The sequence below is a fragment of the Protopterus annectens genome, chromosome 5.part0 (genome assembly GCF_019279795.1).
Source record: "Protopterus annectens isolate FY-2018-M chromosome 5.part0, PAN1.0, whole genome shotgun sequence".
Classification (NCBI taxonomy): domain Eukaryota; kingdom Metazoa; phylum Chordata; order Ceratodontiformes; family Protopteridae; genus Protopterus; species Protopterus annectens.
The window spans coordinates 988,840,922-988,853,024 of record NC_056735.1 but is presented as its reverse complement, the minus strand read 5'-3'; positions in this window follow the sequence as shown (position 1 = coordinate 988,853,024).

The window sequence follows — 12,103 nt, the reverse complement described above, 5'->3', positions numbered from 1 at the left end:
GTGGCAGAGTTAAAGATGTTAAGATTTGCACTGGATGTGATGAGGGTGGACAGGATTAGAAATAAGTATATTAGAGGGTCAGCCCAGGTAAGAAGGTTTGGAGATAAAGCCAGAGAGGCAAGATTACATTGGTTTGGACATGTGCTGAGGAGGGATGCTGAGTATATTGGGAAAAAGATGCTAAGGATGAAGCTACCAAGTAACAGGAAAAGAGGAAGGCCTAAGATAAGGTTTATGGATGTGGTGAGAGAGGACATGCAGGTGGTTGTTGTGACAGAGCAAGATGCAGAGGACAGGAAGAAATGGAAACAGGTGATCTGCTGTGGCGACCCCTAACGGGAACAGCCGAAAGAAGATGATGATGTTTTTGGTGATGAAGCAGAGTTTTTATTTTCTGTGAAAGCTCTTAGCTTTGTTTATTTGTGAAATAAACTGCAACAGATTTTACCTGCCTGTGTCGTGCCTAGTGCAATGCTTTTGTGGACTGCATTTATGCATTTTTTGGCTGTTTGTTGCACTTGATTTACCGGTGTTGTGCGTAGCTGGGTATCTGCATTGTGTTTTGATTATTACACCAGCACCAATGGGGCAAGGTATGTCAGGGCAGAGCAACCTATGTGCTTTTCATATATATTGTTCACTATATGGACAATCGCCAGTTAAAAACAGCTAATACTACACCATGAAGAGCAAACTGGTTATGTATTGTATTGTATGTACTTGCACCATAAAGAGACAGGCTTCTAAGCAACACATGTGGTGTCAACACATCTGCTAGCACTCTCGCATGCTACATAACATATTTATTTCTATTCTGTTTTTAATTTCTCCAAGTCTTTTGGATTTCTAATACCATGATGGGAATGGACCCCATTCCTAAGTCAAAGTATGATTAACATTCATCAAATTAGTATTGTTTCAGTCTTTGATGTTAGCCAGAAGTACTCTTTGCAGCACCTGCAATGTGCCTAGTAAATAATGACTCTTGCAATTCATATGGAGTTACATGTACTGGTAACATATCTAAATACGATTGTAAATTCTTTTTTTTTTTAAGATCCATTGCTCCTATTGGAACTGTCTAGGTATCCTTCCTCCACATTGCCCTCATTTCTGTCTGCAGATCCTGGTATTTTATGACTTTGTGGCTCTCTCTACACAGGACACTGTAGTCACTGGGTGTAGCAATTTCAATGATCAATGCTACTTTTGTCTTCTTTTCATGGACTACTATATCTGGTTTTCCTGCATCTGTTTTTTGAACTGTTGGTAGTGGGTGATCCCATGTGATATAAACTTCATCATTTTTTACAATGTTTTATGGCTCATGTTTCCTATGTTTTTCAGCTACTTTAATATTGTAATGTTTGCAGAAACCCCAATGTAACAGTCTTGCCACTTTATTATGCCTTTCAATATACAGTCCTTCTGCCCTTAGTATGTCACAACCAGCAAAAACATGTGCGACTGTTTCCAGTTCTGTTTTACAAAACTTACAGTTGTCTGCTTCTTCCACATGCCAATAGACTTTGTAAATCAACATGTACATAGTCCACTATCTTGGGCTGCCAATATTAACTTTTCATCTTTAGGTTCAAATTCACCTCTCTTTAACCATTCCTGAATTTGATCCTGATCAACATGAGATTGTTCCAAGAGTATTTTATACATGCAACTATATTTAGCATTTTCCACATTTCTTGCCGTCTTATCTGATTCTTCACCTTATATGCTTTCTTTTGTTTTGTTTTTTTTTTTTGTTGTTTTTTGGCACATTCAGTTACTTCCTGATCTTTTTTTACTTACGGTTTGATTTCCATTCCTGCTTGGCACCAATTTCTACTCTACAGTCAGGCTGCAGGCATGAGAGGTCAGACCATTGCTACTAAGGATAGTCCCCATTATTGGGGATACCATTCATGAATACCCATCCAGTATGAGCAACAAGTGTTCCATTAACCATCAAGATAGAATAACTTACATTTGTTTACAGTGCTTACTGCAATATATATGCCATTAGATTTCTTCACTTACATGTATGCATTTGGCTTTACAGTGTGGTATCATCCATATGTATGCATGTTGACATTTGTTATGCTTTCATCAACTATGTGATGTATTATATGGCCATGCACACAGGACAGAATGTATCACTGATGGCTTTAGCTCATCTGTGCATGTACTGCAGATTGTGAGGGGCAGTGTTCAAGGACATCTTGTTATTAATTATGCAGGGGTTGGAGTCACACCTCATTGTGCCCACTGGTGTATGTACTTCAGGAATGTGAATTACATATATAAGCTTCTGTCTGCAGTAGTAAATATGCTACAGTGATGTTTATTTTTAAGTGTGTATGCATACAGAAGGACTTTCACTAGTTATCAAGCTGTGCCTCTCACATATTAATGCACTGCACTGCACTGCGCATGCCTCATTATGTATGCATTGGAACTAGTATATTTCATATGTACTATCCATGAATGGAAAATGTCAACATATCATCTGTCCTTCATGCACATGATTTATTTATTTTAGTTATCCTTTGTTGTCCTTACTGGTTGGTGCACATCTACAGAGGGGAACTGAGGAGGAAAAATCCAGAAGTGTAATCGCATGCATATTTCGGCATTATGTAATAACACTGTCTATAATTCAGATATTGTTACTCACAGTTATGGTTTTAAAATTGAGTTTAGATTGTGATGACCACATGCTACAGGTGAAGAAATCTAAAGTTAGTGAATGTAGAGTCAAGTGTTCTTCATAGACGTGATTGAAATAATGTTAAATCAAAAGGTGTTCCTTGTGGAGTGTTTGGTGAAAAGGTTACATTTTGCAAGAAAATGGAATGATCATTTGTGGTTCTATGGGACATCAATATGAAGTAATGGTGGTTTGAGACAGTGAAGAGTAAGAGGATGAGATTTTTGTTCTGAAAACTTTCTTACTTTAAGTATATATGTCATGGGGACTTACATGTGTAGAGAGATTAGCTGGGTTTGATCAGAAGTACATTAAATCAACTGACGTTCCTTGTGGCACATAGTTCAATTTTGTCATAGAGTGGAATGATTATTTGTTGTTTTGTGTGACTTTAGTTGACTAAAGGGTGGCTTGAGTCAGAGAAAAGTGAGAAAGAGAGTGCCCTGTTTTGTAGCTTTCTAGTTCATAGCTAAGTAATAGGCTAGCTGTTCTTGCAGGCCATTTTAAGCCTAACCACTTTCCTTTTTTGTGCTTGAAATAACCTGTCCCATTTAGTTATAGACTAACCCTAACCATCGCATGGTTGATAACCATATATCACTTCTAATATGAATAACTGAGATAATACCAGAAAAAAATTGAGGGGATACATGCACACAATAAAGCAGTTAGGATTTGCCTCTGCCCATTAGTAATACAGGGTGCAGCCCTGGGGTACATTTTTTGTTTCACATCTATACATCTATGTTGTGCTTGAAAATGGATAAGGAGACACTTTATTTTATATGGATACCGAGTCTGTTCCAAAGCAGCAGTATCCCATGTGTAATAAGTCTGTCCCTCCAAACCATTCTGATGATGTTGCAGAAGAGTTTTAAATCCCTAGCTCGAGTATTTCTGATGCCATATAATCTGCTGATCTGCAGCAAATCCACACATTGAGGTTTGTGTAGATTCTCTCTCTTCTTCAAGTTCTAGTAATCTTAGAGTTGATGCATTTATCTATATCTATTTTATTTATATAAATATATCTCTGTATGGATAAGTAGATATATATAAAGTTAAGGGGTGTTGGGGCTTTCCACATAACTGGTGTGTAGGATGGCCAGCTCCTGTGCAACAAATACTGAGCTAGTGCATGTTGTCTTTTGGAGCATTGTTGTACGATAAGGGCATGGAGGAATTTGGATGAATTTGTGTGTTAGATTGTGGAGTTTGCTTTTTGTTTTTTCATCCTAGTGTAAGTTTTTGTGATGTGCTTAGTTTGGTGCAAAATGTTTGTGTTTATGTTGGTGAATGTGTAATTAGGAATGATATGTGTGTGACAGTCTATGTTTTTAGTTTATAGTAGTTTATAGTAGTCTGTGTCTTTCTTATTGATGTATCTGTGAGTCTTGCACTGTTTGTATAATTATGTAATGCACATAAATGCATGATATTTTATATGTAACCTAAACCTTGGCTCTAGATGATTGTTAAAGTGACACCCCTGAAGCCATGTGCAAAAATGAGAAAAAGAGGTTGTGGATAGATGGATGGATATGTAATAGGAGTGTAGCATAGATAGTCATAGGTGGGACTGTAATTCAACTTACACAGTTGTAGAAGAAAGCTAGTAGATCATATTTTGCCAGCAAATTATTGAGTGATGGTATAACTAGAAAAAAAACATGTAGCAGTGAATTTTGTGGGTATAGAAGCAGATTTGGTGGTTTAGGCAAAGCATCATTAGGATGTCAGAAAAGAAGTAGGTTAATTAATGGTGTTGCTCAGTCTGAAGGTTTGCTCTGTTTCAACATGGCAGCATAATGTTCTGCATATTTCTTTCTTACACATACATGTTGCTTGGAACATCCATATGTCTCTTTCATATGTAAAGCAATTCTTTTCAAGAAATGGAAGGCAAACTTTACTAAGGAGAAAGATGTTATATTTTCTGGTAGATGTCATTAGGAGAGTATACCTCTGATGTGAAAATCATAGCGAGAGCAGTCAGAAAGAGCTTGGGGAGAGGTGCTTCCTGTTGGTAATGTTCTAGATGGTTCCTGTTGCTAATGTTCTAGGTGGTTCCTCTTGGTAATGTTTTAGGTGGGTACTTTGCTGAATGTTGAAGAATATGTATCACAGAGGACAGGATCCAGGAGATAAAACAAGATGCTCACATCAAAGAGGAGTGTTTTGTGATAGATTTCTCATGTCACAATCCCCAACGGTTGAAGACCAATTGTTTCTCAGTCTTGTTCATTAGGTTTCTAGGCATGGTGTTTGTGGTTAAATTGATTTTGTTACTCTACAGTATGGAAGCATTAGACTGACAAAATAAGCGACATAATCTGATTTATGGCTCATGTACATTTTTTGGCATTCATATCAATACTCTTTGTAGGTGCAGCAGTAACACCTGAAACATAAATTCATGCTGAAATGATGCACAAAGTGCTTCCAGTGGTACCAGCATAGGCCTGAAAAACCTGTGAATGTCACAGTCAGTCTAACTTATAAAAACGGTGCTATAAAGTGCACTGCATGTGTGATTAATGTTAATGAGCATCTGCTTCCTTTACATATATTTGACAACTATCTGTTTATGCTTGTTCTCCATCATCTTCAGATACAGAACTTAAAAATGGCACACATCACCAAAAGGTGGTCCGTCTATTAATTCTGTCGATAGCTGCAGCAGGCATTGAATATCTTGTAGTACTTGTTTGTCTGAGGGTATAGGCAATTTATTATGAGAAGGAATAAGAATTTAAAATAACAATCATAGTGAATTATATAGTGCAAGAAGAAAGGGCAAAAAAAGCCACTCAGCACATTGTTAAATACTGAAATGTTCTCATTTGGGAGAACAAGATTCCATTAACCAAAGCATTTATATAAATTATTCAAGCACAAAAAAGGATACCTTATGATCAAAGGCAGTATTGAAGCGCTGCAGTAAAAGTAAGACTTTCAAACTAATACCTGTTAAGAAGAAACATTACATTAAGTGCTTGTACCATTTGGGATCATGTGTTAATATGGTCATTTCTGCTGTCTTCCTTTTCAACTATGCAGTACTACGAGTGTGGCCTACCTTTTCTCAATTGTGCCAACAGCACATCAAAGGCAGATAACATAATTCACATGGAGATTTCCACATAGATCATTTTATACACTCAATAAACTAGCCAAATTTGTTTCTTCTAACAATGTTATTTGTTGGAGATGTCCTTAGCATGCAAAGCAGATTGGGTACACACATTTTACGAATGTATTAAACTCAAAAAGTACTGGGAAGATATTGATAATTTCCTACAAGCCATATTTACAGATATGTTTACTTTAACTAAATCTTTAATTTTATTGAATATTAATGAAAAAACTGAAATGAATAAAAAAGACATTTATTATGGACTATATTAGCGGTTGCTAGGAAATGCATCACTAGAAAATGGCAATCCACTTTTGAACCTTCCTTTGAAGAATTCTTAAAGTTATTGAATGAAACTGCAACGATGGAAGTCAAAGTTAAAGAACTATGGATCACTCCTAAAACATGTTATAACAACCCTTGGAAGAAGATACTATCCCTTATTGAAACATTAAAAATGAACTCAGACTATACTTAAAGAAGAAAACATAAGAAGAATATTTGTTCAAATGTCTTACAAGACTGACTCAGTTTGGTTCATTTTATAATTCAACTTCAGACCAAATGTAAATATTGTATATAGTTTGTTAACTTGCTTATTTCATTAGATAAATATCAATAAGTCATTTATTACATTTTTGAAGAAAATCAATAAAAACATTCTTGAGTAAAACAAAAAAAAAGACAGATAACATACAGAGATGCTCCTACAATGTCGCTTATTTATGGTACTATATTCAAGGTGCTTAGTACCAGGAGTAAGCAGTTTAAATGTGTGAAAATATTTTAAGCTGTACAAGTAAGAAAAATATTTTACCTGTTCAATTTTGAAGCAATTTTCTGACATTTAATTGTATAATATGTGTCTCAGGTTCAAGCAGTTGCTGTAAATCCTGACAGAAACTCACAATTTCATCTCAGATTAAATGAGTGCTGTCAGGTGTGCATGAGAAAGGGATACCAGGAGATGTATTTCTTATCTAAAAATAAACAAGACTGTATGAATGTGTTTACACTAAAGTTTTATCTATCCTTCCATCCATTTATCCATTCATTAAGTTTCCAGTAATATGTTTTGTCTTTCTAGAAGTTCATAAGAAACCAGAGCTATTACTGATAGCCAATAGAAGCAAGGCATTGAAGCTCATTCTTACAAATATGCAGGTCAATAGCAGAACACAGACATCTGTATCCATATTACACACATACCTACAGAAAATGATGTACATTTATTAACATTTTGTTGACCAGGCTAGTGAAAACATACCACAAACTCTGACAGCCAAACACTCAGGTAAAATGAGTACTGGTGTGGAAAGATAAATATAGTGTAAAGCAATAAGGAAAGGCTATGTGTAGGTGACATAATTATAGACTGAATATGAAGGAAGTAGAAGCTGTAGGAAGTAGTTTTGAAGAAATGTTAATATTAGGAGTCTGATATCCAGGGATAGGTATAGAAGTTGAAAGAAATGATGCTTAGAGATAAAAATGAAAAAGAACAAAGAAATTATGATAAGCAAACAGGAACTGAGCAATGTAACAGAACTATGGGAAACTGCAAAGTTAAGTTTCATCAAAGTGTTATTTGACTTGGGGGCACTACTATTGTTTATTAGCAATAAGAGAAATGCTAAGTATAAGAATGCATAGCCAGAAATAAACAGTGGTAATTTACTGGAACAGGTTAATATATTGTTGAATAAATATTTAGACACATTTTTGAAATTTCTTGCATTTTTGCCTTGCACCAATTCTTAAGGTGGTTCATGCCATGTTTTAGAGAGAAACATACTTAATGTGCTGCTGCCAATTTTAGTTGGTGTTTATTATAAAGATTTTTACCAGAGAAATTAAGTGTTCTATTGGTTATATATCAATGGTCCAATGAACTGAAGACTGAGCTCTTGTTGTAACAGATAATTTTTTGGTAAATTAGATGAATGCAGTTCATTTTATTTGTGAAATACACCCTGTTGAATTTATTAAGATCAGTGAAACTATTTTTATTATTTATTCAATATGAAATACATTTCATGATTTTGAAGTGTGTAGATTTTGGAATATGGCCTTGTTTGGATTGCCAAAAGCACTGAAGTCATATAGGAGTTTTGTAGTGAGAAAATCATTAGCTAAGGTGACTTCTGAAGAATAAGATAAGCAGAATTTTTGATGGAATAGAGGACATTTTGTGCATTTCTTCCACAATTGTACAAGTAAGTACATTATTTATAGCAAGTAATGATCTACATGATGCTATAATTTACTGTGAAGGAAACTGACACATCTGCTGTGTCTTCAAGGCTTGAAATCATATATTTGATTTTTGTTTTATTCAAAATATAGACAATAGGCATGAGGGTGCTAGAATTTTTTGGAGAAAACTGACAAAGTAACTAAGATATTGGGAGCAAATGACTAAAAGGGGTGGGATGATAGAATGGGGAAATGACAAGAATTTATTTGAACTGCAGGTTAGAGATTGCCTTTCCTATCAAGGATTGATATCAGAGTATAGGCAAAGAGAAAGAAATAAGGGGTCCTAAATGAAAGATCAGCACTAGTAGAGTTTTTAATAGAATCTAGAACTGAAGCTGCCATTAAAAAGGAATAATTAGTACAGCATATAAAATATTGCATGGTAACTATAAGAATCAATCAGAGGAGGTTATAAAGGATTGGATAAGCAACTGACAAAGAAACAATGGGAGGATATATGTATGTCTCCTAAATATGCAACAAAATCTAGAAGGTTTAGAATTTTTGCTTGGAAATGTTTACATACATATTTTTATACCCAAAGTAGATGCCATAGATGTTTCCTTGGGGAGTAGCAAATGTTGGATGTGTGACAGGGAATAAAGCATGTCCTTGAGAATGATTCTGCACACTGTTTTAAATTTATGGTTATTGAGTATGTAGATGAGGATTTATGGTTTGGCAATATTAAAAATAAAACAATACAACGAGAGCCCGCTGGATAATTAGACTGCAGGCTGACAAGGTCCCAGGGCTGAATTGGAAAATCCTTTTAAAACCGTTTTTTAAAGCACTAATTTGTTTAAGTGAGGGAGTTGCTAAGTTTTTATCAATGGATTTTAGTGAATGGGAGAAGATGTGGTGACGTTATCTGTGCTGTTGGAGCTGTGGAACGTGATTGGTTGTCTATGAGCAGGTGGCTTTTTAAACTATAATTTTGTAACTATTTAAAGTGCAAAGTATTATTATGAATGAATATATGGTCTGAAGAAGTGCCATTATTGGCGAGAAAGCACTAACCATTTGAATTAAAGTTTTATAACCTGTTTGCTATGTTCAGTCCGTGTTATTTTTTCTGTCCAATTTATGTAATGTTGCTTAAGTTATATGCTATAGAGCAATATACGTGGAGCATAATGCTTGTTAATTTTAACTTGTTAATACAGTTTGATTACTTTTATATAAATATAAATGTGCCTATGTCACAAGTGATAATTCAGTAAAGGTGTTTAAAAAAATATGTTTTGAGTCTTTCAATGAGTTAGTAATGTATTAATTAAAATGTACAAGCAGGACAAAAGTGTGGTTTGATTTGTGGAACTGCATATAACTGTGGAGTCATTTGTTTACTGTAGACATTTTAGCCACTTTTGCAATGTGAAGATTGGGAAAGAGTAATGCACCTAGAATGGGGCCGAGGGCTAACTCAGTGTTTAAGATTTTGTATGATGGGAATTATTATACCTATTAATTTACTGCTGTTTCTGACAGGTAAGATGAAACTGGATTATCCAGAGAAAATCTATGCTGACAGTGGGAGAATATACAATCTCTGAACAGAAGGCAACTCTGTTAACTCTGTTAAGAATTGAGCTGGATTTATTTTTGATGAAAACATTCGCTGAAATGACTGCTCTATGGTTAGGGTTCAATGAAGAAAAGTTCATTGAATTAAACCATTGATGAATTGATATAGACCCATTACTACTATATCATCATCTGCTATCTGCAGGACTTCTGATTAAAAAAATAAATTTCAATTCCAAACGTTTCCCTTCTATACATCCATTGACTTTTATTCCAAACAGTTAATTTACCATATATTATCATGTTATGCATTTCTTCACCGTTCCCTCTCTTTTTACCTTTCCTCATAAATCAAAATGTCTCCTGCAATTATAATTTCCATGTTAGCCACTGAATAATTTAATATTTGGTGAAACAGATTATCTCTTTCTTTACTGGTTATATACACATATAATGCTATAATTCTATAAATATGTGCTTTCTACCTTATATCTACAACTGGTAATCTTCCCATCCTTACTAACATTACATTTGGTATTTTTACCATTTTTTTATACAACACAGCCATACCCTAATAAAGTTCACTACCAATATTCCATGTTATATTCCTGCCCAGCAATTTTTCAGTTTGTAATCGCTCTCTTAATTTGTCAGAAATCTTACATCCTCTAATAAAACAACAGTCACATCACATCACATTTAACACACCATTCTAATAATCCTATTTTTCTCATAATATTAATAATACAGTTCACATTTATTGAAAGCACTCTAAAGTTATCACGTTTTTATCTCTTTAAATTTAATGGAACTACTTTTAAGCATTCACTTTCTTATTTTACTCTTGCTCTGCTTAAAAACATTTTCTTGAATTTCTGTATTTTTATTTTGAAATGGTATATTCAGCAATTTCCTTTTTTCTTTGCATTCATATTTGTTCCTCTAAATTTCCTTTTCCTATCCTTTACGCATTTACCAATATAGTTTTATATATTTTTGCCGTCCAGCTTATATATTTTTCATCAATTACTTCTGAACTTTCTTCTACTTCTTTTTTTTTATTTTTTCTTTTATTTTTACGTCTAACTTATCATTATTCTTTTGTATCCCTTCATGTTTTGATTCTTCTTCTACTCTTCTCTTATAATTACTTTTCTGGTCTTCATTTATTTTCACATTTAAATGTTTTTCTGTCTTACAGTCCATCCACAAATGCCTAACTGGTTACACATATAACACATTGACTCATATATTTTTTACCATGTCCTGTTCCCCCCCCCCACACACACACACACACACACACACACACACACACACACACACACACACACAAACATGTTTCGGGTTGGCCCCAATGTTTTACAAAAGATCTGCTCTCCCAATTTTTATAATGCTTGGAATATGAACTTTTTTTTTTTAATTTACCATTTTCAGTATCACAGCATTATTTCCATCCCCTAGCCATAAACCTGTATTACCATTCACTTCTGCAGTATACATAAGATTATTACATATTCATTCGTGTTTTTTTTTCAAAGTTATTTTATCAATGTCCATTCAAAATTGCACATTTACATTTCTTTTAGACTCTTTGTTAAATGTTTTAAAACATAACATATAAGTTGCAAGGGCTATCATTCTTTTTCTCATATTCACACAAAACTTTTCCACACTCTGTCCAGTATCAAAAATAATGTCATAAAAAGTTTGTTAATTAAAATGAAAACCCTTGCCTCTTGCACTTTGATGCTCAATAAGTCTATAAAGTTGCCCCAAACATTTTTTATCATTTGTTGAGCAGGAAAGTCCGACTAGGACAGAGCCTATTTTCAGCAGAGGTCTGGGGAGAAATGCTCCAGACACACCTCTTTGGTTTGTGGGAGGAAACCAGAGTACCCGGAGGAAACCCACACAAATGCAGGGAGAACATACAAACTCTGCACAGAAAGCACACCAGCTGAGAATCAATCTAGAGAACCTCTTACTGTGAGGTGACAACATTAACCACTGCACAACTGCAGCATCCATAGCCAATATCATACCTGTTTACCTCTTTCCTTTGTATTCTAATGGTACATTTTCTTATTATTGCATTATCTTTACCACTTCCTTCTTTTTTCACTCCTTCTGCAACTGTCTCTGCATATGACTTTCTTTCTTCACATTCCTCTACATTGGCTTTTTTTCTAAAATAGATTTTCCCTCTTTCTTTTGGATATTATCTATTATTTCTCCCCATAAAAATTCTCCATCATTCTCTGGCTAGTTTTGTACTGTCTTGACTTTTAATATATCAGCCCTTAACTCTCCCAACAGGAGGGTTGTAACAACAGTCTTCTTTATTTAAATTCTCTGTATCAGATTCACCAAACAGTTCCTTTTGAAAAATAACCTCTAAATCCATCATAATACCACTACATTGCAGTGAATCCACACCACACCACACTCCTCCTTTCTGTTTTCCACCATGATTTTGC